Source organism: Nothobranchius furzeri, chromosome 4 (genome assembly GCF_043380555.1).
Source record: "Nothobranchius furzeri strain GRZ-AD chromosome 4, NfurGRZ-RIMD1, whole genome shotgun sequence".
In the NCBI taxonomy this organism is placed as follows: Eukaryota; Metazoa; Chordata; class Actinopteri; order Cyprinodontiformes; family Nothobranchiidae; genus Nothobranchius; species Nothobranchius furzeri.
The window spans coordinates 69,833,526-69,861,508 of NC_091744.1; the positions used below are offsets into that span (position 1 = coordinate 69,833,526).

The following is a 27,983-nucleotide window of genomic DNA, read 5'->3' on the forward strand; positions in this document are numbered from 1 at the left end:
ATGTGATAGGCCAACTCTAGCTGGGTGAGCCATCACAACCATAGTTTAAGCATCACAGAAGGAGGAGACACAAGAAACAGATAAACCACCAACTGGGAGACGAAGCAAAGGAAAGATGAAGAACAAACAGGGGATGGAGAAGAGAGTGCAGTGACTCCACAAAAGGTCACTCCTTTTTTGTAGTCCACAATTGACATTTAAACACACATCTCAAACGTCACTGATAAAATTACGCCAGATAATGGAGAGCGAGCTGCTTACAGAGGCATGCAATTATAGCTATAATGAGATGCAAAAATGCTAATGGCTTTGTACATGCTCCAGCCTCCCTTTTGTGGGGTGCTGCAGTGTCTGTGGTGGATGATAGATGCCACGCTGGTGGTGGCAGACAGAATGGTGACAAGTGGGAGTGGGAGCAAGCGGAGAGCAGAAGTGGAGCAAATATGCCACACACCCTCACAAGAGCAAATCCCATCACTGCCCTTGCTAATGCTGAACCCTAAATATTCTCCAGAGCTATACAGCCAATTAGTTGTAGCAGATATTGCTTTAATTATTGCAAAGAAATGCAGTTTACAGGCAGTTTATGGAGGTTTCGAAAAGGAAAATTAGTGAAGTGGAATAAATTTTGCATAGGATGCATTGGAAAAATATTTACCGTAACCCTATAATTACACTTTTTAGGATAATGGGCGTACATTTAAATTAAATTAAATAACATTATCCATGTAAATGAGCTTTGGTCAGATATATTTGCCTTGCTTTTAAACATATTTAGGCACACTATAAGTACAAATCAATACTTGAAAGCCTTGCATGTGGAAGCTAAATGCCCTAATGCAACTAAAAATAGTAAGCAAATGCAAATGTATATTCCTGTTGACCACGTCCTTCATTTGCGGGTTCAGCCCTTTTTTTTTAGACCTGTCACCCAACCCTCTACCTCTGGTGGCTGATAAGAAAGGAACACAAGACATGCTAGCAGTCATGCTGTTTGTTAGAAGCAATTAATTTCTCCAAGGCCTTCATTCCATTCAAGGGAAGCTTTTGTGCTCCAAATCCCACTATTCTGAGCTTCTCTTTGACCACATAGGAGGGTATGAGAGAGAGTGGAGGATTGGAAAAAGAGAGGGAGAGCCCGAGACACAAGCTTTGGATGACAGATTATCTAGGTCCAGTTAAGCATGTAATTGCTCAAATGAGTTAAAATCCCTTCAAATGTCTGTCTCTGCATCTCATCACACTGGTTCATACACTCAAATATTTGAGTATTCACAAAGATGAACCTAAAAGGGGTGTTCATTAGCAAATAGCTTTTTTTAGTAAAAGGAAGATTATTCGGTACATTTCTGTGTGTGTGTTGGGAAAGGAAAGTAGGACGGGGCTGTCAAGTGCTCAATGAGAATCTAAAAACTTCACTCCTCTAGCGCCATGTCACAAGAAGACCACTGGAGAACTTCTATCACCGTGAAGTCAAGAACAGCATGAAGTTCATACAAAGAGTTGTGCTTATACTGTGTAGATGACGTATGAGAGCGAGTCTGGCTCTGTTGGAGATTGTTATGTTTAGTAAAAAAGTCAAATGAAGAGAACCGGCCAACTAGTGTAAAACAGGCTATCTTTGAGTTTTTCTTTGTTATATTTTATACATTTCAAGACCTTTACAGTAGGGGTCATTTAGAGGCCCCTAATATAAATGTTTAGAGGCCATTATTCATGTCAATGTTTGTTATGTAAACTTGAGGAAAACATTTTATTTACAGATATATATATATATATATATATGTGTGTGTGTGTGTGTGTGTGTGTGTGTGTGTGTGTGTGTGTGTGTGTGTGTGTGTGTGTGTGTGTGTGTGTGTGTTGGTCATTAAAATCAGATAGAAGACACACAGTGGTATTTGAGATGTGAAACATTTATAGGATTTACAGAAAGTGTGCAATAAATGTTTAAACTAAATTAGGCAGGTGCATAAATTTGGCACAAAAAAGAAATGAACTCAATATTTAGTAGATCTTCCTTTTGCAGAAATGACAGCCTCTAAATGCTTCCTAATGTTTCCAATGGAAGTCTGGATTCTGGTTGAAGGTATTTTGGACCATTCTTCTTTCCAAAATATCTCTAGTTACTTTAGCTATCTGAGCATGGGCAGCTCTCTTTAATTCACACCACAGATTTTCAATATTATTTAGATTTGGGGATTCTGGTTCCTATGAAAGAATAACTTGGTAGATGTTGAGCAATGTTTTGGGTCGTTGTCTTGCTGAAAGATCCAGCCCCAGTGCAGCTTCAGTTTTATCACAGATTCCTGGACATTGGTCTCCAGAATCTGCTGATATTGATAGTAATCCATGCATCCCTCAACTTTAACAAGACTTCCAGTCCCTGCACTGGCCACACAGCTCCCCAGCATGATGGAACCACCACTATATTTTACTGTAGGTAGCAGGTGTTTTTCTTGGAATGCTGTGTTCTTTTTCCTCCATGCATAACGCCACTTGTTATGCCAAAATAACACAATTTCAGTTTCATCAGTCCACATCACCTTATTCCAAAATGAAGCTGGCTTGTCCAAATGTACTTTAGCATACCTCAAGTGGCTCTTGAGATATGCTAAAGCTTTGGGCTGAGAAAAGGTTTCCTCTGCATCACTGTGGCATACAGCATCTCCTTGTGTAAAGTGCGACAAATTGTTGAACGATGCACAGAGACTCCATCTGCAGCAAGATGATGCTGTCGGTCCTTGGTGCTGATCTGTGGGTTGACTCTGACTGTTCTCACCATTCTTCGCTTCTGATTATCAGAGATTCTTCTTGGTCTGCCACTTCGAGCCTTAACTTGAGCTGTGCTTGTGGTCTTCTATTTTCTCAATTAGTTCTTAACTGTGGTACAGACAGCTGAATCGGTGACAGCTTTCTGCATTCTTCTCCTTAACCCTCCCACTGTCTTTATGGCTGACCCCGTGAGGAAAGTTGACCATTGAGCAGGGTTGATGGTTTATCCCTTGAGGTCCACGTGGCAGGGGTGAGGAGTGAGCACCACCTCACCCCTGACACAGGGACCCAAGGGATGAACCATCAACCCTGATCAATGGTCAACTTTCCTCGAGGGGTCACATCCATTAGGACAGTGGGAGGGTTATCTATGATGTATAAACAATCTTTGTTTTCAGATCATTTGAGTTGTTTTGAGACCCCATGTTGCTACTCCTGAGAAACGTACAACTAACCTATACAACTAACCTACAATAACTAACCAATTTTTCTGGTCGGAACCCAGAAATTAGAATGTTTTCGTGCACGGGGTCAATTGGAATCACCACACCAATTTTGAGTTCCAATACTTAGTACTAAAGGTTTTGTAATCAATAAAATAACAACGATACCCACATTTATGCTCGTTCGAATTTTGTTTAAAGAACTATTGCACACTTTCTGTAAATCCTATAAACTTGTCTCCTGAAAATTTGTATCTTAACAACCAATGATTTATACAGGAGCATGCTAGAATCTGCAGAACTTCATTCTTATCTAGACCTGAAAAATAATAATAAAACAAGTCTGCACTTTACCATTATATCCATTTCACAATTTTCTTTCATATGTTAACTTTTATACATTTTGCTAACACACTATCCAAAGCAAAGTTACTTAACACATTCAAACACCATGTTTGGTTTACTTTATTGACATTAAACACAATCACAATTGAAAAACTGCCACTATAAATAATAATTAAAAAAAGTCATTTACATTCTTGTTGTAAGAAATATAGAAAAAAATTGCTGTTTGAAGACATTTTTTCTTGAAGATTATCAGCCAGGGAATGAAGGGGCCCTTTTTACCAGGTGTATTTGGCCCTTGCCAAAATGCCACCCTCAGAGCAGGGAGGGTGTCCTGCATTGCTTCCCTGAATGAATGCTAATGAGGGCGTGTGTGTACGTCTGAATGTTATTCACACCACATCAAACTGGGCCCTGCAAAGAGGTGCAAAGCTAGGGCTGGCAGCCTCCCAAACCAAAACAACCTGGAAGAATGTCAGACGCTACATGTTCCTCTGACAGAGTACATGCATGGATTATTGTAGAAAAAGAAACTGTAAAGACTGAAATAACAGTGGGTAAGCTGCCTCCTGGATGGGTTTGTTTATTAAAAAGCAAAAATTGTAATAAATGGGCTCTAAATTTTACTTTTTGTTAAAAAAATTCCAACCTGTCTGTTTTTTTGTGTTGTGGAATAACTTAAAAGACTGTTAGGTTTCCAAAATGTTATAAAAAGTTCTGAGTACGTTTTATTTTTATCATTTTGTGAAATGAAATAGATCAATTGTGTAGTAGTTTGCAGTTTAACTGTATGCATTTACCAGGCACATTGCAGTAGCACACAACACAGAACCAGAAACCAATTACAGTCATTTAGGATGGTCTCGTTTGCTAAGGTGAGACGTTCTCTGGATTGGCTTTACTCTGGCTGAGTGCTGATGGGAAGACAAGGTCACTGAATGTACAAGCTCTCATTTAAAATATAGACATGAGAGCAGAGTTGAGGTTAGCTGGGTCCATCAGAGCTGTCAATCAATTAATGACAATTATTGAGCAAGGACGTCTATGGGAGGTGAGGGAAGGAATGAGATCGACCATGGGGGAACAACTCAGGGAATGGGACGAATTATGGAGATTGGAATATAATGACCAAAACTGAATGATATTACCAGCCCACACAAGCAGATCACTACTTCCCCAACATGCCCCCCCCCACCCCCACCCACCCCCGCCCCACAAGTCTGATTGATCACTGCGGCAGGAGTTTTTGACCTTGTTTTACTAATCAAACACCTAAAGAGGAGGATATTAGATAACTCGTTAGAATTTACCTATCTGTATATTTTAAAATCGTAACCAAGTTATGTGAAGTGTCAAATGAGCCACGAGTCATAATGCTTTACACACACGCACACGGGCAGTTACCAAAACACTACGCACGATGAAAGACAGGGATGATACCTGTGTCCCAAATGGTGATGATGCTGATACTGCTGCTGTTTATATAAATACCGAAGAGAGTTAAACTAAACTGAGAGAGAGAGAGAGAGAGAGAGAGAGAGAGAGAGAGAGAGAGAGAGAGAGAGAGAGAGAGAGAGAGAGAGAGAGAGAGAGAGAGAGAGAGAGAGAGAGAGAGAGAGAGAGAGAGAGAGAGTTTTGAAATTCTCCAGCTGGCAGGCTTTAATTTTCCGCCATTCTAATTAAAATGCAAATTAAATTTATAATTAGCAACCACAGTATCCGAGAAACCACCTTGTGTGCAGCCCAAACATATGGGGCAACCAGCGGTGGGCAGCACTGTCTCTTGGAAACAGCAGAGGTGGGTGGCAGGACTGGGGAGTTACTCTTTGATGATGGAGCTACTGATGAAGGGCCAGGCCAGCGACATGGGAGCAGCTCCATGCTCCTGCATCCCCCTAAGCACTCCATGAGCAGAGAGGCTTGAGAGCATGGCCCAGTTTACTCTGCTGTCACTGCCATGTCACAGGTCACTGCATGCGTCACCTTACCCACACAAGTGCAGCCGTGAGCACGGCTGGGGTCAGCTCCTCCAAATCGAAAGGTTTCTAACCAAAATTAACCTCTGCTAACTCAGAGATAATTAATTTTTCATTGATGGGTTTTCTATGTAAACTTTGTTTTTTGGATGGTTTTTTTTGTTTGTTTTTTTAAACCAGAGCCTTCAGACATACAAGCATTGAAAACCACATCTGTTGTAGCATCATATGTACAAACCTTTAAAGCGGAAATGTAAATATTTTATTCTGAAAAATAGGGTAATGCCTCATGAAAGCCTTGATCGTCTTTTTCTTGTCTAACACAAGCGAGAATCAGACAGTCGTGGGTCAGAAGAATGCTCTTTGAGAGGTTCCTGGCTTTTCTACGACACCGCTGAGACAGCACCATCAGTCATCCATCAGTTGTCACAGCCTGAAGCTAAGGTCAGAACAAATCCCTGTCAAAAGAAAAGGCCACGTCTCACCCTGCGCTTTGGCTCAGCTGGACAGTCTGCTGGTGACACTATGTCAAGAGACCGCTATCTGACTCTTTAGTTCTTCTCTCTGACTGACTTAGTCAATGAGAAGCTCTCACATGACCTCTTCAATAGCCCCCATCCCCTTGACACCTGAGTTGGGCCACCAACTTCTATTAGGCTGTTAAGTGTCTTGACTACAAGACAGACTTATCTAAGAAGCTGTCAGCTGAGTTAACCTGCAATGCTTTAGCAAGACAACTGGACGTGGCCCGGTGTCACAAATGACACAGTCGCTGCTCAGTAAATGACAGTCTTTGCTGTGCCGAATCGAACTCTAACACACTGTCATTTGTAACCTTGTGTTGTAAAGGCCATTAACTGATATTCTATTGGCAGAACTGTATTTTCTCCATTTCCCTGAAAAGACTCTAGAGGCCTCGATGTTTCCTCCTTAGAGCTCCCACAGTTGAGTCTTCTTCGTGTTGGTGAGTAGATCACCAAGGAAGAGGTTTTAGTTAAAGCTATTGTGAGACTTTGACATCTCCCTATACATGCTGGCTTGGCAAGTTGAACACAAAGAAAACCTTTTCTGTGACATATCCAAACTGCAGCGCTGGACAAAAAAAGTCAAAATGATATATGGCTTCACCAAACTCAAAGTCAGCATTGGACAAAACATAGTTTCTAAATATAATCCACCATTGTTTCCCCTTCACTAAGAAATGTTCTTGCTAGCTGTTTGGTTTGTGCCACCTGTTGCCTTGTTAATCATGCTGAGAAGATACTCATAAATCATAACATTCTTCAATTAATCAAGCTGTCAGCTTCAAGGTGAGGGGTCATGCATGGAAGAGACAGAGGCCATCGGTATGGCGTGATAGGGTCAGGGTTGTGTGGCATCTCTTATTCTTAGGAAGTGTCAGCGAAGGAGCCAGTGGCACAAAGGAGAAATCAAAGTCCACGAGACACAAGAAAGAGAGGGTGGGGGGAGGTGGCAAGGGAAGCCGCAACAGAGCCAGAGAAAGGAACCAGGGTGCTAAGCATAAAGCCAGTCAAATTGACCTGTCATTACATCAAGAGAGCTGTACCAAGCCGCTACATTATCACACTCGCCATACCCTTTTGGATGACAGAGTTCCTGCAACTTACTAGGTTCTTGCGGTACTCTATTTGCATAATTAACAAGTCATTCATGTGTCATTCATGGGACTTCTATTCATTTGTAGAAGACTTGTCATTAAATAGCAAGCACTGCATCAGATGTAAGAATGTGCAGCACAGAGCATGCAGTGTCACATGATCACTGAACTTAAGTCACTAGACTTAACTAAACTGCACTGGTTAAACAAGTAGGTGCTTTCATGGGCCACACCATGCCGGCATAGAGCTCCGGGAGTTGACGTCACTTCTCCCGGCATGTAACAGTTCAAATCGAAGCTGCGCCATCTTGGCAGGCAGAAGGCCGCAGCTGGGCTTTTTGTTATTGTCAGAAAACTCAGTCAAACGGGAAATATGGTAGATTTCTGTTGTGCCCCAGGATGCAGAACAGACGCGGATGCCGTAAACGTTGGATCATCGCAATTAAACACGCTAGTGACCGGGCTAAAATAAAATTGTGGGATCCCGAGAGTAAAGGTTTTCGCTTATGCAGCGACCACTTCATATCAGGTACTTAAACCAACGTTTCTTCAACTGTGTGTGGTATTTATTTTAAATGCTTTTATTACGATTCTTAGTGGGCTTCCTAAACTTATTTTGGCGTGGCTTTTTCTGTCTTATTACTCATAGCAACAAGTAAACATCACGTAAAACGTTGCCTCGTGAGTTCTGCATGCTGCCGTTTACGTGTTTTATGATCACAGCAATTAACCGGCTAAGCTGTATTTCATTTTTAAGCAATGGTTGATCAATTGTCAGATCGCACATAAAAAGCACTTTGGATTGCTATTATCTGTCTCACCGAGACAGATCTCAGACAGATCCTGAGACGCTCCCGCCTGACATATTTATTTTATTCACGGAAAAAAAAATCAGACTAGTGATTTCTCTTGGCGTTCAGTTTATACATTCAAACAGCACAGCACTCTATTTAAACTACTTACATGTAAATCTATGTTATTTGTCCATCCATTTTCATCTGCTTATCTGGAGTCGAGTTGCGGGGGCAGTAGCCTAAGCCGAGAGGCCCAGACTTCCCTCTCCCCAGCTACTTGGGCTAGCTCCTCCCGGGGAATCCCAAGGCGTTCCCCGCCAGGTCCGCTCCGACCGCTTCTGGCGTTTTTAAAAAGTATCCCAGGGGCATGGTAAGGGTTGGAGATGTTTAGTCTATTTAATTTCTGACTATATAAAACGATTTCTTCTGTTTTAAAGTGTGAAGTAAACTCCGACGGAGTAAAATCCAATCCGATCCTGTTCATTTTGTTTACGTTAGTTGCCGGTGTCTACTCTCTGAGAGTCATGTGACGTCCGGAGCTCTATATCGGCGTAATATTACCACAATGGTATGTCTATAAACACGCCATGCCGGCATGGCTTTGCGTGAATATTGCAGCATTCGTTCCGCCTTGCTTGGTAGTAATATTGCCGCATCAGCCCCTCGCCTCTGACGGCTAAACGCGTGTCAGCCCCACTAATCCCTTTAGAGCAACTGTGGGAGCCCCCCCCCCCCCCCCACACACACACACACACAAAAGAGGGTGGTTGCGTTAGTCACGTGTACTGCGCGCCGGGTGCTGGCCGGAAGGAAAGCTGGCTGGACGGACGCGGAGACCATGGAGCTTTTGGCCGTGCGAGTGGACGAATAGATTAGTAGCTTTTTTACGGGGATGGTGAGAGACAGCCAGCTGTTTGACAGAGTGGTGAAAACACTGGCTGAGCGGGGCGTCAAGCGGGACAAAAAGCAGGTCACATCAAAGCTACAGGTCCTGAAAAAGAAATGTCATCAGTCTGCCCAGCGACCTCCCTAAATCCCGTCTTGGTTGGACAGGTGCCCGATGGCAATATATGCTAGTTTCAGTTTTGCTACTACAAAAGCCAAAATCTTCCCCAGGGTGCCAATGCAAATCCCGTTTTGAAAACGCTATAGTCCTATAAAAACAGCTGGTGAGAGCTGATTTTACTTTCATTACAAGTGCTACATACATACCTGATGGGTTTTTAAGTGGATGACAGTCAACGGCGCGGTCTGCCATACAATGTCGCAGATGTAAATATAGTATATTTCTAAATAAAGGCCTTAAGAACCTATATCTGCTCTTGAATCAAAGAAAAGCCCAAGTATAGGCCAAAGTTGTTTCAAATGAGCCACCATCTTTGTTATTTTGCTCTGTCACAGCAAAATCCCACCCACCAAACTGATATAGCTCAGCGACTGGCAGGACACAAGACTGGTCGAGCCTGCTGAGGCTCTAATGGAGCTAAACTGAACTGCAGAGTATAATATTTTAGCTTCTGCTACGGTCTGTCGAGGTTTCTAGGCTACACCAGTGCAGGAGGGAAGCAGCTAAATAAAATGTAGACAGCGGGTGAAAAGATCTTCTCTTTCTCGGTTAGTCATAATGTGGTCAATCACGACAATCTCCTCTTCCCTTCTGTAAACATGTAAAGATGTACACTTAATGAATCTCAGAAAGCTCTCCCACCTTTTTTTGAGCCAGAAGCACGAAGAAGGCCAAAGCTATTGTTGCAGATCAAATTCTTTTATACCCTAGGTAGTCTGCAGCCATCTGGCCACAGGTACACATTACCAAGGTGCAAACAAACACACAAGTGTTTATTTATCCATGTGAGTGCTGGCCTAACCATCAGTATGCCTGTCCAAAAACCTGACAGTGAAAGCTACTTCCTGGATGTCGGTGATGCTGCTGATTGTTTGCACAAATTGTTTATCGTCTGTGTAACGTTTGGTTTTTGTTACAATGTTAAATGTGAAAGTAGCATCTTATCAGACAAATTACAAGGGTTGATCATCCATTTATATTCAACCATTCACTGCAAATATGTACAAAATGATTGCAAAGAAAAAGACTGTGTGGATTTCTAGTAAAAAATCTAATAAACAATAAGTGTAATTCTGCTCCAAAATGTCTTACGATGAGAAGCAAACATGCTCCATGAACAGATGAAATGTTTTTACAATACAAGTTAGCATTTCTAAAATATGACCTGGCCTGCATTCATAGTTTATTCTGAATACAAAAAGGGCTAAAAAGGAGAAAAAGAGGTTTAAAATCAATATCTAAGAAATGATGCTACACAAGAGCGCTATGCAATTTTTAAAATCATGTTTAACACCGCCTATGTTCAGCACAACACACACATCCATACGTGAATACCGATTTTCCAGACATGAAAGTGATTAACAAAGTTAATGCATCCACTTAAAACACCAGAATGAGGAAAAGGGTGAGTAAACAACTTAAATTCACGCTGACTGGAAATTATTTACAACATTAACGTGTCACAATTTTCCCCAGTTCATTTTAATAAAAGCATGCCATTTGCAGACACATGCCAATCTTTTCTTGCGCGACGCACCTTAAAAGCCAAGCACAAGTACTTTAACCCTTTCCCATTTAGAACACGAGGTCACTCATTGCTGATAATTACAACTTCTGTAATTTCCCATCTTTGTGTGCTATACATCAAGCCTGAACTTTACGGAGCTTAAGGTGTCAATCTGCTCTATGCATTTCTCTTTGCATTAGTGAGTTTGAATGACATTTAAGTCTCACAAATGTTGTTACCAGCCTGCCACTGCCTACTCATCCACCACCTCAGAATTTACAAATGACTTGTTTAATCATTGATTACTAAGTGGAAGTCTAATGAAAGGGTATTCAGGCAAATTTTCCCGCAAAAAATTATTTGATGAGTTCACTTGAGTCAAACATTGCTCTTTTGTTAAAGTGAGTAAAAAACGGTACTGAAATTAGAGAGCCGCAAAGTAGGGTGTACTCCAACTTAATTATGTAAAATATGGACGGACAGCTTTAGAAATACATATTGTACATCTTTCAGACAAATAAGAGCTTGTGGTGTAATAGAAATAAACAAAAGGACAATCTTTATACATTTCAGCCATTTAGAGAATTAATGTTCCACTGCTGGCAGAGGTTTTTTTTTTCTGTTAACAGTTTGATTAAATGCTTTAATCAATCACAATCCCAGCTCATGTATTAATCACTGCATCAAGCAGTTGATGCATTAGGTTTTTAATGGACTCCATTTATTTTGATTTCTCCTCTCTTCATCTTATCGAAAGGCGTCTCCCAATCTGGACAGATAAAAACAGGGGGAGAAGTAGGAACGGCTGCCTGTAGTGGTGAGAGCTCTGGCGAGCCATTGCCTTAACTTCATTACAATCACTCCATTCAGACTTAACCAATTTATTAGTGGCAATATGGTGTCCTGAGCAATGGCTAGGTAAACCACACAGCACAGTAGATAAACAGGCGCCCATTCATTTGTCTCCTCACCTGACACGATGGTCACGCATGATCCTAATAAGATTAATATCCCCCTGGATTTATCCCCTCTTACAGCCTGAAAGCATCCCCTTAAAGGGACATTTTGACCACTCTGAAGTGTGTTTATGTGTAAAAGTTGTAAATAATTACAATAGTATCCACTACCTGAATAGCCACTGTTCAAGGAAATACGAAGTCTAGATCCTTAAGGATTGATTAGCTAACAGCTAGTATTTCTATCATCTTAAAACAGCTCCAATCTCCAAAACTACATTTTGACTTAAGGCAGATTTCTACTTCTTTATCAGCTCAAAAGTGGAGTTGTGCACACGTATTAACAGAGAAGTTTTCCCGTCGGACTTCTCCATCACCTGAGCGAAGCGCGTTTCTGGTGTTTCAACTTTTGACTGATTTTTAAAAAGTTTGGCATGTCTCCATCAGCCTCAGCGAGCTTGTTGGAGAACCCTTGCAACAACCCACAATGGCGTTGCATGTCTCTACACCAACACAGACAGAGAAGTATGAATCAGGCTTTATGTATAACAATCACATCATTTCATTTCATTTATTTATTTATAAAGCACCTTAACCCTCTGGAGGCAGGGGTTGCAGATTTGTCACGTTGAAACCTACCTATCAGGTTACTCCACATATGTATTTCATGAGCATTTTTTAACTCAGAAGTAACCCTGAAGGACTTAGTTGTTTTTCCTTTTATCAAAACTTATTTTGAGCCTGAGAGAGTTAATGCCGCCAATCAAGGCTGCCCAAAGTGCAATACATGATAAAATCATAGATCATATATGTTAAAATTAAAGACAACAATAGGACGACTAAAACCAGATGCCACAAGACATTAAAACACTAAAAACAATAAATCAAAATGCACATAATGCCTAAAAACAATAAAAATGGATCAAAACCTGTGTTGGAGCTGTTTTAAAAAACAAAACAAGGGGCATTTTAGGAAATAATCTGTTAAGACAAGCTTTTAATTTAGCTAACCATAATCTAAATTACATATCTCACATGGACTCATATCACAAATCCTAAAAATTGTAAATGTTGCAATCATCAGAGGAATTTCATAGCCCTTTGTTGCATTTCATGAGTGACACAATTTGACACACCAGCAAACTAATAAGGAGATTAAAAAAGAAAATAAAACAATACAAGTACAATACAAATATTTTAACGTAGTTTTTTTTAAATCAATTTAAGGTATAAAGGAACACAAGCTCGTTGTTACTAATACAGTTGTACATACCAGCCTTTAAAAAGTGTGATTCGTATCCCATTTCTGTGACAGGTAAATACAGAAGAAAGGAAGAGAAGGGAGGAAAAATTCACAGAAATGCACAATAAAGAATGTGCAATAATCTGCTTCTAGACCTGCTGAAAGAGAGAGTGAGAGAGAAAATGGGGAGCCCAAAAATACAACAGAACCAAAATATCACTGCGCCAACTACACGAGGATGTATAACAGTAACAACTTTTGCTGACATGTAGTAATTCATATTGCATTTAGTGCCAACCATAGCCTCAGGTTATGTGTCAAAAAGCACCCGAGTCCATATGCATTTATTAATCACAATACAATCAAAAAGTATTTAAAAAGTTTAATATTTCTGTCCCTCAATTACTTTCAGTAAAGTTTGGACTGCTTTAGGTGGATTGCTGTCTGAGCACCACAGTTTCAAAGCATGCTTGCATACATTTTCAAATCTTTATACTGCCATTATTTTCACATTACATTGTTAAAGCTACAATGGCAAATTCAAAAAACAAATTAGCTTAAAACATTTCATTTCATGCCTTTTTACTCATTCACTGCCACTGACGACTAAAGTATTCATTCTGTAGGGTTTGATAAATTGAGTTTAAGAGCTCAATATATTACCTGTACTTATGACCAATAAGCTGTGATACTCATCTAAATATAGAATATCAACCCTGCTTGGTCTTGACGGTGTTTAATCAGAAGATCTAGGATTCTTGCTTTTTTAAGGGATTGTACACACTTCGTTTTGATTCGGAAAAGAGTCAGGTTTATAAAAGTAGGAATTTATTTTACCAACAATTAAAACATGACCTGTTAATGGAACTAAATGTGATGTATGAAACCCGTGTCAGTGCGATGTTAGTCAGAACTTCCTTATCTAGGAGAGCTGAGTTCTGAATGTAAAAGAATTTGGTTTGCGTTAAAGGGGCATTATGGAGGTTTGACAGCCAAAACATGTATAGAAATAATACATTTCTTCTTCATACATTCTCCTGAAATGCCCTGGTCCTGTAGAATGAGCCCTGGCATTTTTACTGTGATTGCCTTTTTTTTCTGTAAAGTCACAGAAAAAGAGAGCTGCTCGGGTCGAGCAGGCTGCTTCATGCGCGTTCACGCTCAGGCATAGCGCGTAGCATTTGCTATCCGTAGCTTTAGCAGCAGAGAGTGAGGTAGTGCCAACTCAGCAACTTTGTCGCTGTTCCTAACGTCTTTTGATGAACCTAGCTACATTTCTGAGGACCCTTAGCTACTTTCTTCTAGATATTTCCTGCAAATTAGCAACAAAATAGCCATTTTCGCTCTGAACCGTTCTTTGAACGTTGTTGCAGCTGTCATCCACTATATAACAGTTACAGATACAAAGGATGTTACTGGTGATTTAACTCACCTAGTAAGACGTTGGACTCTTGTGCACAAAATCTGGGTTCGATTCTAGATGTGAACATAAATTATTGAGTTTATTTTTTACATTAATGGTATATTTTTTTACAGTAAGATGCCCACATTTTTATTTGAAACTCGCCGAACGTCTTTGAATTCACAGATAAAAAAGTTGTGGGTTCAACTTTCATTTTGGAACAATTTTTCAAGCAAGGGAAGGGAAGCTCTGTGAAGCTGATGGACTGACCCATCTTAAACCTTTGTCGGCTGTGCTGAAGAGAAAGGATAGAGAACTGAATTATTTAATTAATTAGCTGCGCATTCTCCTGTCCTCTGTCCTCTGGGCCACACACACACACACACACACACACACACACACACACACACACACACACGACTGTCTCAGCTGTTATTTTCGTTAAGGAGTGTGCACGTACAACATGAGCGCCTCGTGCACGAGCCTACTATTGAAGCTGCCATTACGCTTTTGGCCTGAGGGGGCAATCACGAGCATAAAAATTCAAAACTACGTAAAGTCCCTTTAAGCTATGTAGTTGGTTGTTATCAAAACACATCAGACGCAATCTGTCATGTCTACCTACCCACTCGAAGACCCTCGTGATAGATCCGGAATGTCGAAGTCCTCGGACTTCCAGGCACCGAGGTCCATAGAAGAACTGCAGCCCTACTAAACCGGTCTTAGAGTTGTCTCCAGGTCTCAACAGATGGATGGAACCGCGCATCTGGCGGAAAGAGTCTGAGTCTGAACAATATCAGCTTGTTCTGCAGGAACTGTTTGCTGTATCAGCTTTGCAGGTGCAAAAAGGTTTTGACAACGTGTAAAATCTTTGATGGGTCAAAGAGATGTTTCTTCAGAAGGCCGGTCTGAAACTTTCTCTAGAACTGAGAGATCACCCGAGAGTGACCCAGTTTTAATGTTCTCATGTTATGATTTATGTAGCCAACCAAAGGTTGACAAGTTTGAGAAATATTACCAAGACAACTCAGAAACACGCCTTTCTTGATACCGGAGGCTCTGACTGGGGCAGCCTTCAGGCACAGTAGCCAGGTTCCACCATCACCTCAATACCAGCCACCTGATCCAACAATCAGGCTCAGCCTGGGGCTCCAGGCTCCAGATTCACCGGCAACCAGGACTGAGAGAGAGGTAAGCCTAATACAATGGCCCCTCCTAGAAAAACAGAGAAACTCGAGGAAGATATGGAGGAAATTAAAAAATCATTGAATTTTATGTCAGCCGAGCTGTCTAAGCTAACAGTACAACAGGATCAACTACTGTCATTAATGGATGAGGTTAAGACACTGAAATTCAAGCTTGCAGAAAAGGACAAGAAGATCATGGTATTGGAACAAAGGGTGGATGAACTGGAGCAGTATACCAGAAGGGAAGACTTGGTGATAACTGGTTTGGAAACAAGACATAGGACTTATGCCAGAGTTACTGGAGATAGAAACACAACTGAGGATGCTCCACAGGAAGAACTCCAGTCACTAGAACAACAAGTGTTGAGCTTCTTGCACAGTAAGAACATTCATATCCAAAGTGATGCAATATCAATCTGTCATACCCTTCCGAGAAAGGCAGACAAATTAAAACCAGTCATCATAGTGCGATTTACCAGTAGGAAGTACAGAAATGAGTTGTTGAGGCAAGCAAAAAAACTGAAAGGTACAAATGTGTACATAAATGAACACCTGACGAAAAAGAATTAAACAATAGCCAAAGAAGCAAGGGTGCTGAGAAAACAAAAAAAAAATCACAGCCACGTGGACAAGAAATGGTGTTGTATGGATTAGAGAGCAAGAAGGTCTAAATGCAAAAATGATCAAAGAGTTGAAAGATCTGGATGTGTTGCAGGGTAAAAGATGATTTATTGTGTAGCACTGACTAAATAATGGATAGTGGAAACAGTTTAACAATGGATATGGAACTACAAATGAATTCATAAAGAATAAATGGATTCCCATGAGAAAATATATGAACTTCACAGTAAAATAGACGAAAGTTTATTTGAGTTAAATATAAATAGTAATTATTATGCAGAAGATCAGCTAAATAGTGGGTTAACTAACAATGATTCATTATCAATCATACACATAAACAGTAGAAGTTTAGTTTCCAAGATGTCAACAATAAAGGACTATTTAGGTAAATTTAAAAGTAAATTCAAAGTCATTGCCATTACTGAGACTTGGCTTTATGATGAAAGGATGACTGAAGTACAAATAGAAGGGTATGAACTTCATTTTGTAAATAGAATAAATAAAAGGGGTGGTGGTGTTGCCCTGTACATTAACAATGATTTAAAATGTAAATTAGATAAGAAAATGACTATGATGGAAGATAATGTTATGGAAATGGTAACAGTGGAAATTATCAATGACACATCAAAAAATATAATAATCAGTTGTGTATATAGAGCACCCGGTTCTTGCATCAGGTCATTTACAGATAAAATAAATGAGTTTGTGGATCATATTAAAAACAAAACATTGTTTATGTGTGGGGACTTTAACATTAACTTAGAACATCCTGTGGCTCTTAGAACATCAAGTGATTTTTTTGATATGATATATAGTTTAGGTTTGGTTCCTTTGATAAACAAACCTACCAGGATCACAACCCAAAGTGCAACAATAATTGATAATATATTCACTAATAGAAAGGAGGACGTTGTTAAAACTGGGATATTGATGACAGATATTAGTGATCATTTACCTATTTTTGTAGTGTCTAAATATCACAATAACAATAAAAATATCATAAAACATAATTGTATCAATTATAAAAGAAATAAATCAGTTAAAGCCCTGGAGGACCTAAATAAAGATCTTAAAATGCAGAACTGGACGGAAGTCTATGTCAGTGATGTGAACAATGCATATACATCCTTCATGAAAATACTGCTGAAATCGTTTAACAGTAGTTGTAAATTAATTAAAATAACAGGTAAAAGGGACAACCAACCATGGATGACTAATGGAATTAAAAATGCATGTGCCAAAAAAAATAGTCTGTATATGAGATTCTTAAAGTTACAAACAAAGGAAGCCGAAGACAGATATAAAAAATATAAAAATAAATTAGTAACAATAATTAGAAAACAGAAGAAAGAATACTATGGTGAGCTATTGAATAAGAACAAAGACAACATCAAGACTACATGGGGAATAATAAATAATGTGATTAACAGAGATAATACAAATGCGAGACTCCCAAACTACTTTGTAAAGGACAATAAAGACATTTATGAAGTTAAAGAAATTTCTAATGAATTCAATGATTTTTTTATAAATGTAGGAAGGAGTCTGGTGGAAAGCAAACCAATAATTCACGATACAATGAATACAATACCTAGAAATGTCAATAGTATTCTCCTTGACAAAGTAGATCAACAAGAAATAAGAAACATTGTAAAAAACTGGGGAAGCAAAAGATCAACTGATTGTGATGATCTGGACATGGTGACTGTAAAAGCTATAATTGAATCTGTTATTGAACCATTCACTTACATCTGTAATCTGTCACTATCTACAGGAGTCTTCCCTGATTTAATGAAAATTGCCAAGGTGGTTCCATTATTTAAGAGCGGTGATAAACAGAGTTTCACTAATTACAGGCCAGTGTCACTGCTTCCACAGTTTTCCAAAATATTAGAAAAAGTGTTTGCATTAAGGTTGGATAAATTCATTGACGAAAATTCAATTTTAAATCATGAACAGTATGGCTTTAGGACCAAACATTCAACAGCAATGGCAGTTATGGATTTAGTAGATAAAATTTCATCAGCAATTGACAATAAAAACCATTTCATTAGTGTTTTTATTGACTTAAAAAAGGCATTTGATGTCATTGATCATTCAAGGTTACTTCTTAAATTACACCGGTATGGAATAAGAGGGGTGGCGCATCAATGGGTTAATAGTTATTTACGCAATAGAAAACAGTTTGTTCAAATAAATAATGCTAAATCTGAATTAAAAGATATTTATTATGGTGTACCACAAGGGTCAGTCCTCGGACCTAAACTGTTCATATTGTTTATTAATGACCTGGTAAATGTGTCGAATTTACTTGGCACAGTTTTATTTGCGGATGATACTACATTGTTTTATTCAGGATTAAATATACATGAAGTAACTCAAGTGATAAACAGTGAATTGATTAAAGTTAAAAAATGGTTTGATATAAATAGACTGTCACTGAACCTGAACAAAACAAACTATATACTGTTTAATAACAAAAGAAGCTGTGATGTATCTTTAATGATAGATGGAATGGAAATTCAAAGGGTAAAAGAAACCAAATTTCTTGGAGTCATGTTCGATGAGAGTCTCACGTGGAAATCACATGTAGGTTATATAAAGGGGAAAATTGCCAAAGCCATAGGGGTATTATATAGAGTCAAGTTTCTACTAAATTTGTCGGGGTTGTTAACATTGTATCACTCACTGATTGAACCATATTTATTTTATTGTTTAGAAATTTGGGGAGCCACTTGCAAAACTTTTACACAACCATTGATCATTTTGCAAAAAAGAGCATTGAGAATCATTAATAACAGTAACTATAGAGATCACACTAATCAATTATTCATTAGATACAAAATACCGAAATTTCCTGACTTGGTAGAGTGGAAAATATTGCAAATAATGTACAGAGCGAATACAAGTAATCTACCAACTAATATTCAGAAAATGTTTCATAAGTGAGTAAGTGAGTACATGTTAAAAGGAACTGATGTCTTTGAGAAACCTAGATTCAGAACCAAAGTGAGGGAATGTAACATTTCTGTAAATGGTGTAAGATTGTGGAATGCCATTAACAAGGAATTTAAAGAATCAACTACACTTGCAATATTTAAAAAATGTATAAAATCTAATGTATTTAGTAATTATGAAAAGAAGAATTATAATGTCAAAGATTAGACGTGAAAATATTATAAAGTGACCGAGGTTATATTGTGTTTGTTTGGCGGATAATTTTATTTCGTAAAAAGGGGCAGAAATCATAAGATTTTTTCTTCTGTCTGCTCCTTTTCATTCAAATGTTTTTTTTTCAATATGTTAATGTATCCTGTATTTGTTTGTGTTTATTTTATACATTGTGAATGAAATAAAAGATAAAAAAAAAAAGGACTATTTATGTGTCATGGGTTTAACTTAACCTTACTTTGTCTTTGGGTGAGTACAAATGGTGATGACCTTGTCATTTAACATGCTGAAACATATTTCAATCACTGTAGTCATAACATAACATTCATTTCAAACTTCAATCATTGAGCACAGATTAATGAAACATTTCATTATATTGTAATTATTATAAGTAACAATAAACAAACATTTATTTAATGATTATCTAGCTTATAAGTTGTAGAAGTTCATATCTGATTTAGGAAATACTTTTTTGGCTTAGAAACTAATCTGGGCTGCGAGTGTTCCTTATATGGAGGCATGAAGAATCCTGAAAGATTGGACCTTGAGGAGAGAATGTTATTGTTGACATTTCGTTATCTGTGTTCAGAGCTGCAGAGACTGAGCTCCAGCTTATGGGATGAAGGCCGGCCAATTTAAAGGGGACACATGCAGTCTTGGGTCCCCTTTTTGACCTGATGTTGAATGGTCAAACTGTACCTAAAAACGGACCATTGCTGGACGTTACAATTCTAAATCCAACCACTCACGGCCATTGTGTGGGGTTCATGGCTCAATAAATCCAGAGAAGGAGAAACAGTCGGCTGCTACATTTCAGTTCATTTTCAGTTCTTTTTTATTTCAAACATATATATTCACAGTCCTTACAACTTATCCTTTCAACAATTTGTTTGAAAAGGAGTAGGCAGAAACACTTATTTAGCCCTACCCCCTTAGTTTTAACTTTCATTCATGCACTTTCTTTTAGTCTTAACTTACTCAGACAAAATATAAAACGAACATCAAACAACAAACCAAACATACCAGTACATCAAATAAACCATAAACAATATGAACCATAAACAAACCCCACATCATATTTACTTTCACAGCATACATATGTACATTTCAAATTCACAATAAACATAACAAACAAACCCAATCACCCTCAATAATCAATCACCTAATACAATTTACTTTTAAACTGGTTTAAGTTATTACTTTCTTTTATTTCTTCGGTTAGGCTGTTCCATAATTTTACTCCTGCTATTGTAACAAACATACTTTTTAAAGTTGTTCTGGCACTTTGTATTTTGAAATTCCATTTCCCTCTTAGGCTGTACCCACCTTCTCTGTCTATCTTCAACTTTATGGCAAACTACCAGAGTCCTATAAACACCGTTGGAAGTCACGGACAACAAAATACGTTTGGATATTGAAAACAGCAACTGATGTTTAGCGCTCTCTCATTTCCTCCAGCATTGTGTGTCTCCGGGTTCAGCAGAAGCGTCTCAGGGAAGTTGCCCGAGGGGATAGGGGAGTGTTCCGTGACTGTGTTTGCGCTTAAAACCTAGCTTGTTCTGTAAATTCGCTAAGGCAGCTTTATTTCAGCAGAAATGCTGCTGGTGATGTAATTTAGTTGTCTCACCTGATGGACTCTATTCCTCAAAACAGAGGCCAGTCAGAGAGCAATCTAAAATAAGAAAACTTGCAATTATTTATGGCTTTTACATAGAAAAGAACATTAAAATGACTAAAATATTACTTTTATATAAGATACAGATTTTTTCTCAAACCTCTATGATGTGAGAATCCAAATTAGAAATTTAGCGATATGTCTACATAAATGTTGGCGCCACCAACCATTCATTACTTAGACACGTAGCCGGGTTTGCTTGTTCTTGAACATTCTTTCCACAATTGGCAGCACAATGAAAGTCTTCTCTAAAGCAGACCCTTCTATCTGCATGATAGTTCAAGTTTTCTGCTGTATTCAATCATGCATAAAAGTAGTCATTGAACTGTCATGTTCTGGTCAGAAATGACCACAATTAGCAAACAATCCATCTCCTTTTAAGCAAACTCGCGGCCAACCCTGTCGTTACCCAACCACTGGAGCGTCTAGTTTGGATTCACCCACAGACGTTCTGTCCCATCCATATTTCCCCCCTGTCTGCCCTTCAGCTTCTCCTCTTCTCTCTATTGTGCGCTAAAAAGCTATTGTCTGCATCATCCAAAACTCTGTTCGCTGTTATGAGGCAGCGGTGAAAAACACGAGAGTGCACAGGTTTGGAACGCTGAATGGAAAATTGTACTTAAGTGGTCTTCTCTTGCCCATCACCTCTAACCTCTACCCTCCTCCACATGAGAAGGGCTTGCCGGGGTGGGCTGGAAGGGGGAAGCCATGCGAGGGCAGCAGCAAAACTTGAAAGCAGCCAACGTTTGCAGCACTCTTGAAAAACAAGCATTTCACACCTGAAGCCTTTCATGCAGAGCCTCGAGGCATCCCCTTCAAGGCATTTAATTGGCTATTGCTTCAGAGCTTGTTCAGCGTGCCCATTATGGTGAGGCAACAAGCAGCCAAGTATGCTGAATGAAAAGGGTCCTTCTCCCAGATGGGCCTAGTGGAATTAAAAACTGCCCCATCACTTCTTGTTGACTGGCAGTGGTAACTCAGATGTTTGCACGTCCACCATTACTCACAGTGGACTACAGTAGATACGACAAGAAGTTAAAACCGGACTTTGGGTTTTCTAAACTAGTGGGAGGAGAAAAGTACCCTGCAGCACGCCTCCATGCATCAGACGCTTTGTGCATTTACACTTTCAGTTGAAACGAAGACATTTGTGGCTCCTTCAAACATACATTTCATGCTATAATCTCTACCCCAGGATGCAAGGCTCTAGGATATGATGTTCCACTTTTGTTTGGCAGCTCTACCTTAAAGACATAGTTTTTCTTCCTTCCCCGCGCCATCTGCCATCTGAAGTTTCACCCATATGAGCCTGAGGCGTTGGAGCCTGCGCTGAAAATGTTTTCGAGGGCACCCTCGCTCCCTCGTGGATGGACAGCCTTGAGGGAAACAGATAAAGTAGGTGTTTAGTCTCTGGGCTGCTGATGAGGAAGGGATTGGCTTTGAGCTGGGGGCTCATGGGAAATCTGGCGTGCAAACTAATTACGTTGTGCTGCCAAACTGTCTGTGATTACAAAATGGAGAGGCGGCGAAGGAGGAGCTTATGCTTTATCAATTGCCCTACTATTTCTTTTATTTTTTTAAGAAAAGCTAAAGCTAATGAGATTATGTAAGATGTTCTTTTTGTTGCATGCCTTGCTGTCTTATTTTATGCATCACAACAGCACGAGAACAATAAATGAGTCCAAAACTGAATATCAGAACATAAATGTTGCATCAGAAAGCCTGAATTCTCAAGACGGCTCAGCAAAAGCAAACATCTAATTACTTTTTCCTTGTTTCCCCACCTGCCAGTCACACTTTTGTGGAAAGCATCTTAAAACAGGTTAGTTCACAAATTATCTGCTATATTTGTATTAACACCTCAGCTGGTGGCACAGACGGCCCCTGAAGATACAAACCAGGCAAATCATTAAAGCTGCAATAGGCTGCGAGCTGTTCAAGCTAAGCAAACCCCAAATCCAGGCTCAATAAGACTTTGTGTTGTTTAATAGACTCTCCTAACAGCTTTTTTATGATTATAATAGCTTTTTTATCCATAACCCTAAATAATAAATGACCTTAGGGCTCAGGTACAAATTAAGATTTATACTAGAAAAAAATGCATCATCAACAGTTGTGGAAAACACAACTTATTCACAAAACACAACAAACGATTATTGTCAATAATGAGAAAATCAACAGAAAAGAAATAAAACCAAAAGGAAAAGGAAACTAAATAGCTTACAGCACTTTAAAAATGGGGAACAACATCAGTTAATAAATGGAAGAAAAACGAAGTAAAATAAAATAAAAAAATAACTGATAAAAAACTGAGAACAGAATGTCGCAAAAACACGACAAATAAAATCATTAAACAAAAAATAAAAGTGTTAAATGAATACTTTTTTTAAAGCAAAGAAAGCCATGAATCTATGACAATAGGAGAAAAAAACTGGATCAGTTAAATTTCTTTAATAAAATGTTCTGTTTTGCTGTGTTTAGTTACCTTAACATTTCCAGAGTTTATTTACTGGGATTACTTTTATTTTCTAATCGTTTGTGTCTTGTGTTCTTGCACTTCTCAGACTCCAATGACAGTCACAGTTATTCATTTCAAACTACACATACACAAACACAGAAATCTTTTAAGAACAGCTCTTTTGAATTTCTCTATAATACAAGGAATAAAGTTAATAACCCAAAAAATCACACACACACACTCATTCACATTCACTCATGTGGTAAAAATGAGCAAATGAACAAATAAAACAAAAACCAACCAATCAAACTGGTGTAATCAGGTCATTGCTGGAAGATTTTTTTTGTGTAAAGTGACCTTGGGTGTCCTGAAAGGCGCTTTGAAATAAAATGTATTATTATTATTATTATTAAGATGCCGGGGTCCTTAGAGTATAAATCATCAGCGTTGCCTCCCTTTACTTTATTACATTATGTTTCATCACATCTGAATGTGCTTAGCAGATGTCTCACAGCTTTGTGACTAGCATAATTTATACTCCAGCTCACAATCTGGTTATACACCGGGGCTTGTCAACGACTCAGATGAAGAACATTTGTCAAGGTTGTAACGTCAGCTCACGCCGGAGCAATAACGCCTTTGAAAGAACTCAGTTTTTCTTTTCCCCTTTCACGTGGGCTGGTTTGGCTTCTTTCATGGCGCGCTGAGGGTTAAAAGAAAAGGAACTGATTTTATAAGGGGAACCGTAGGCACAGTCATGGATCTAATCATCACTGAGGGAGGATGCAGGTAGCATCAGTCAGTGACATGGTGCAACATGATATCAGACACAGAATAGATCACTGTCTGTGTGGTATACATTGCAGCGCTCCAGCTGAGACCTCATCCTTCACAGGGGCAAACTGGTTGTGGTTAGGGAACTGAACTTGGGACAAGAGGGCTGCAGGTTCAATAACTCCAGTCAGACACCGAGCAAGATACTTAACCTGAGCTGCCTCGATGAGCATCCCAACTAATAAATAGATGGCATATAAAATGTCAGCACAGCGCCAGCAGATAGTAGCGCCGCAATAATACTCAGCTTGGATGATAATATGCACCTCTAGATGTATATGCAAGATGTATTTTCATGGGTAACATAATGCAGCACAGCAGGCACTCGAGTTAATATGGAAAAATTAAGAGCTTGTTTCATTCAGTGTTATTTTTATTTATTTGGTAAAACATAATATTTATTTTCAGATTTCAAATGAAAAGTCTACCTTTATTTTCAGATTTCTTTTAGAAGCGATCAGAGGATTAAAACTCTAATCGGTGAGTCCTATTATCATACCTGTCTGATAGTTGAACATTTAAGCAAAGGTAGAGTCTCTTTTCTACCTTGGCTCTTCAGTTTCTGTCGTGTTCACAGGGAAGAGGAGGAAAAATCAATAAACCAACAGGACAGCTAGTCCCAGAGGATTCCACTTTGGATTAAGAGCAGAGCGAGGGAGAGAAAAAGGAGCATAATGCAATGCCGAAATTGCATTATGACATTATCAAAATCCTCATTGATTACTGATGTGTAAAAAAATAAAAAGCTAGTTCGACAAGTCGTAATTGAAATGAAATCCAGCGGCTCCTGGTTGGACGGGGAGAGATAGCCAATGACATGACATTAAGCAACGTGAGACGGGGGGCAGCGGTTTAAGTGATCTGGCAGGCGGCATGATGCCCCACTGTCAGGATCGATCAGTTCTGCTGAAATTTAGAGCAACACTCTAAATTGGTCTTAATGGTGTGTTTCATCCTCCAGGCTCCTCCAGCACATTGACAGAGAGCCGGTGTCCTTCATCACACTGGGTTCCTGCCCTCCCTTTCAATCTGGGCATACCACTGATCTCTGCTCTCCGAGGAGAGGGAGCCACACAAGGGCCTCCCGAGCACCCGCAGCATCGCATGGCTTATATCCCACCTCCAATAATCACACAGTTTCCCACTTTCACGGCATTAAAATAGGCGGCAAAACACCTCCCGAGTCCCCACTGTGTGCCAGGCAGTTTTCTGATCTGCTCAGAATCCACTTCTTGAGTGCGCAAATTATCAAATGGCGGAGGAGAGCATGAATAAAGTAGGCACTATGAACTAGCCGTGCAGGGTGGCGGTGGCTTCTGTCTTGGTCGGTAATAGGGCAGAGTCATTAAAAGGCACACACATGAAAAAAGGAGAGGAGAAAAAAGGAAGACAGAAAGAAAAACCTGCTCCCCTTTTTCCACTCTGTTGGATAGTAATCTGCTTACATCATTAGGCTAAGCTCGCTAAAAACAAATTACCAGATGTTGTGTTGCCTTTTCTCATGTCTTCTATTTTTTTTTGTCGGCTTTTTAATAAACTCTTCTCTGGTTTTCCTCACTAGCGCCCCCTCCTCTTCAACACATTTACACAATAAGGCCATTTGCAAATAACAACAATAGGAAAAAGAAAAGTCCCTCCTGCTATTCACAGACCCCTATCTAGTTCTGTTCACACCCTTCCATTTTCCGCCGATCCAGTCACACAGCGGCTCAAAACCTTAGAGCCGCGAAAAAGATGGTAAAGCCGAAGGAACCCTGGTCCACCGCGTGCAGTTGTACTCGCGGAGGATTTCTGAGGGTCTAGTTTAGCTTATTATAATAAAACCCACTTAGAGATGAAGAAACGTCCCAGCTCTTAATGTGGCTCGGTAGCACGCTGAGCAGGCAAACATATATCTCAATCCTCCTCTCCTTAAGATATCTCCAACAGTATTTGTAACATTAACTTCAAAGTGAGCGAAGATTGTGTGTTCTGTCTTTGAAAAAAAACATGACATCATTGTTGGATGTATGAAGACGAAATTATGCAGTTTTGATTTTGTTAAAAATATTTAAAGTCACATGTATTTACAAATGAAAAAATGTACAATTTTAAGAAAATACAAACTTACTGAAAATATATTATTATTATTATAAAGTTTATTTTTAATTAGATAATTAAAATTTGCATCTATAAAACATAATAAATAATTAACTTTAATTTATTTAATCATCAATGAAATTTTAATGAATAATAAGAGAAATAATTTATTATATCAGCGTATTTAATACTTAAATTCATGATTACATTTGAATAAATAATAATAATAATTATTGTAATTATTATTATTATTATAAAATAGTTTTTTTACATTCATATAATTATTTCTAATTTTAATACTACCACTACTACTACTACTACTACTACTACTACTACTACTACTACTCCTACTACTACTACTACTACTACTACTACTACTAATAATAATAATAATAATAATAATAATAGTAATAATAATAATAATAATACGCCTGTTAATATTTGCAATTTTTAATTCATTTAATTTTTATTTTTATAGATGTATATTTTTAGGGATCCTTTAAACTTTTAAAAACTAATTTTATTTTGAGATTTGCTTCAAGCCTCCTTTCCAACGTGGCACAAATAATAGTAACTTCTAGAATTAATTTTGAACACAACCTTTCTTTAGACTGTGATTTGCTTTTGAAGAGGACTGTGCAACAAAGCAGAAAAAAATCTTCCATCATTTCTACAGACACATAAAAATACATAAACAGTTATATGCTTTAAAATAAAATTGCTTCTTATCAACTCCCCAGCAGAATTGTGATTCATAGGAGTCATTTAAGTGATAATGCAGTCATTCAGCACACTAACTCCTGGTTATCAGTGTGCCGATGTTGTTGTAGTGCTGTTTGACAAATAGGAGGCATAAAAATGAAAGAAAAAATAAACTCAAGATGGCACTGATTGATAAATTGACAGGTTAATTTTCAGACAGATAATGAGACTAAGACCCTGAAAGTGGCTGAGGGAAGTCTCTGGCCCCTTGCTCTACCTTGCATGCAGTGCCATCTATCTATTACTGGTAGAAACGCAAGGAGGAGCAGGTTCACTCAGGCCCTGACAAATGTCGCTCAGGTTCAAAGATTATTTTTAAGCTTTGTGCTTTTGTTTTCTTGTTTTATTGCATTTAAAGCTGTGTGTAATTACACTTTTATCAACTGGCATCGTGCAACATCAAAAATAGTATCTTTGCACAACATATAAATAAACAGATTCCTACTTTTGTCTACATACACACACAATATAAGTGTATACATAGGTTTTAGAGCTTTAAATTGCATCTACAAAAAATAAACCTTACTATTTATCTAGCAAATTGTTTTATCTTACTTTATATAAACTTTGCACTATGATTTTGACGAATGTTGTAAACTTTTTTCTTTAATTGCAATTACCAGAGCTGCATATGCAGTTTTACAGAAACAACCAGGCAATCCAACTCTGGCTGCTTAATTAGAGGGCAAACTATTAGAACAGAAGAGAGGGTTTAACTAGAGGTCAGAGAGGTTTCCATATCTTACACACATTTCTGCTGCTTGTCACCGCAACGTCAAAGTCTGAAGCCACTCTAATTAAGTCTCCCCCAAAATTAGACAGTAGCTACTCTGCATGATTCAGCACACAACGCAGGGCTAATCAAACGCCTCTGCATCAGACCTGAACCTCTGTTTTTCTCCTGACTGCTGCACCTATTAGGAAATCTGACTGCAACTTTGTCGTAGACGTGAGTGGACACTGGACGTGTTTGGATAATAACTTCGACTGGGATTACTGAGCATCAACGCGTCTTAATGAATTAAATGTGAAATTAAAGAAAAAGGAAAACCAGCTCATTTAACTTTCAATTAA

The 27,983-nt window shown here is 38.7% G+C and overlaps 1 long non-coding RNA gene across 1 annotated transcript in view; it reads right to left on the minus strand.

The window, feature by feature from the left end:
- Window positions 1-14,988: 14,988 nt before the first annotated feature.
- The window catches only part of LOC139069658 (uncharacterized), a 57,981-nt gene continuing 44,986 nt past the window's right edge, over window positions 14,989-27,983 (minus strand). Inside the window, exon 4 of the long non-coding RNA XR_011520348.1 lies at window positions 14,989-22,152. This is a non-coding gene — a long non-coding RNA (uncharacterized lncRNA). The remainder of the gene's footprint in view (window positions 22,153-27,983) is intronic.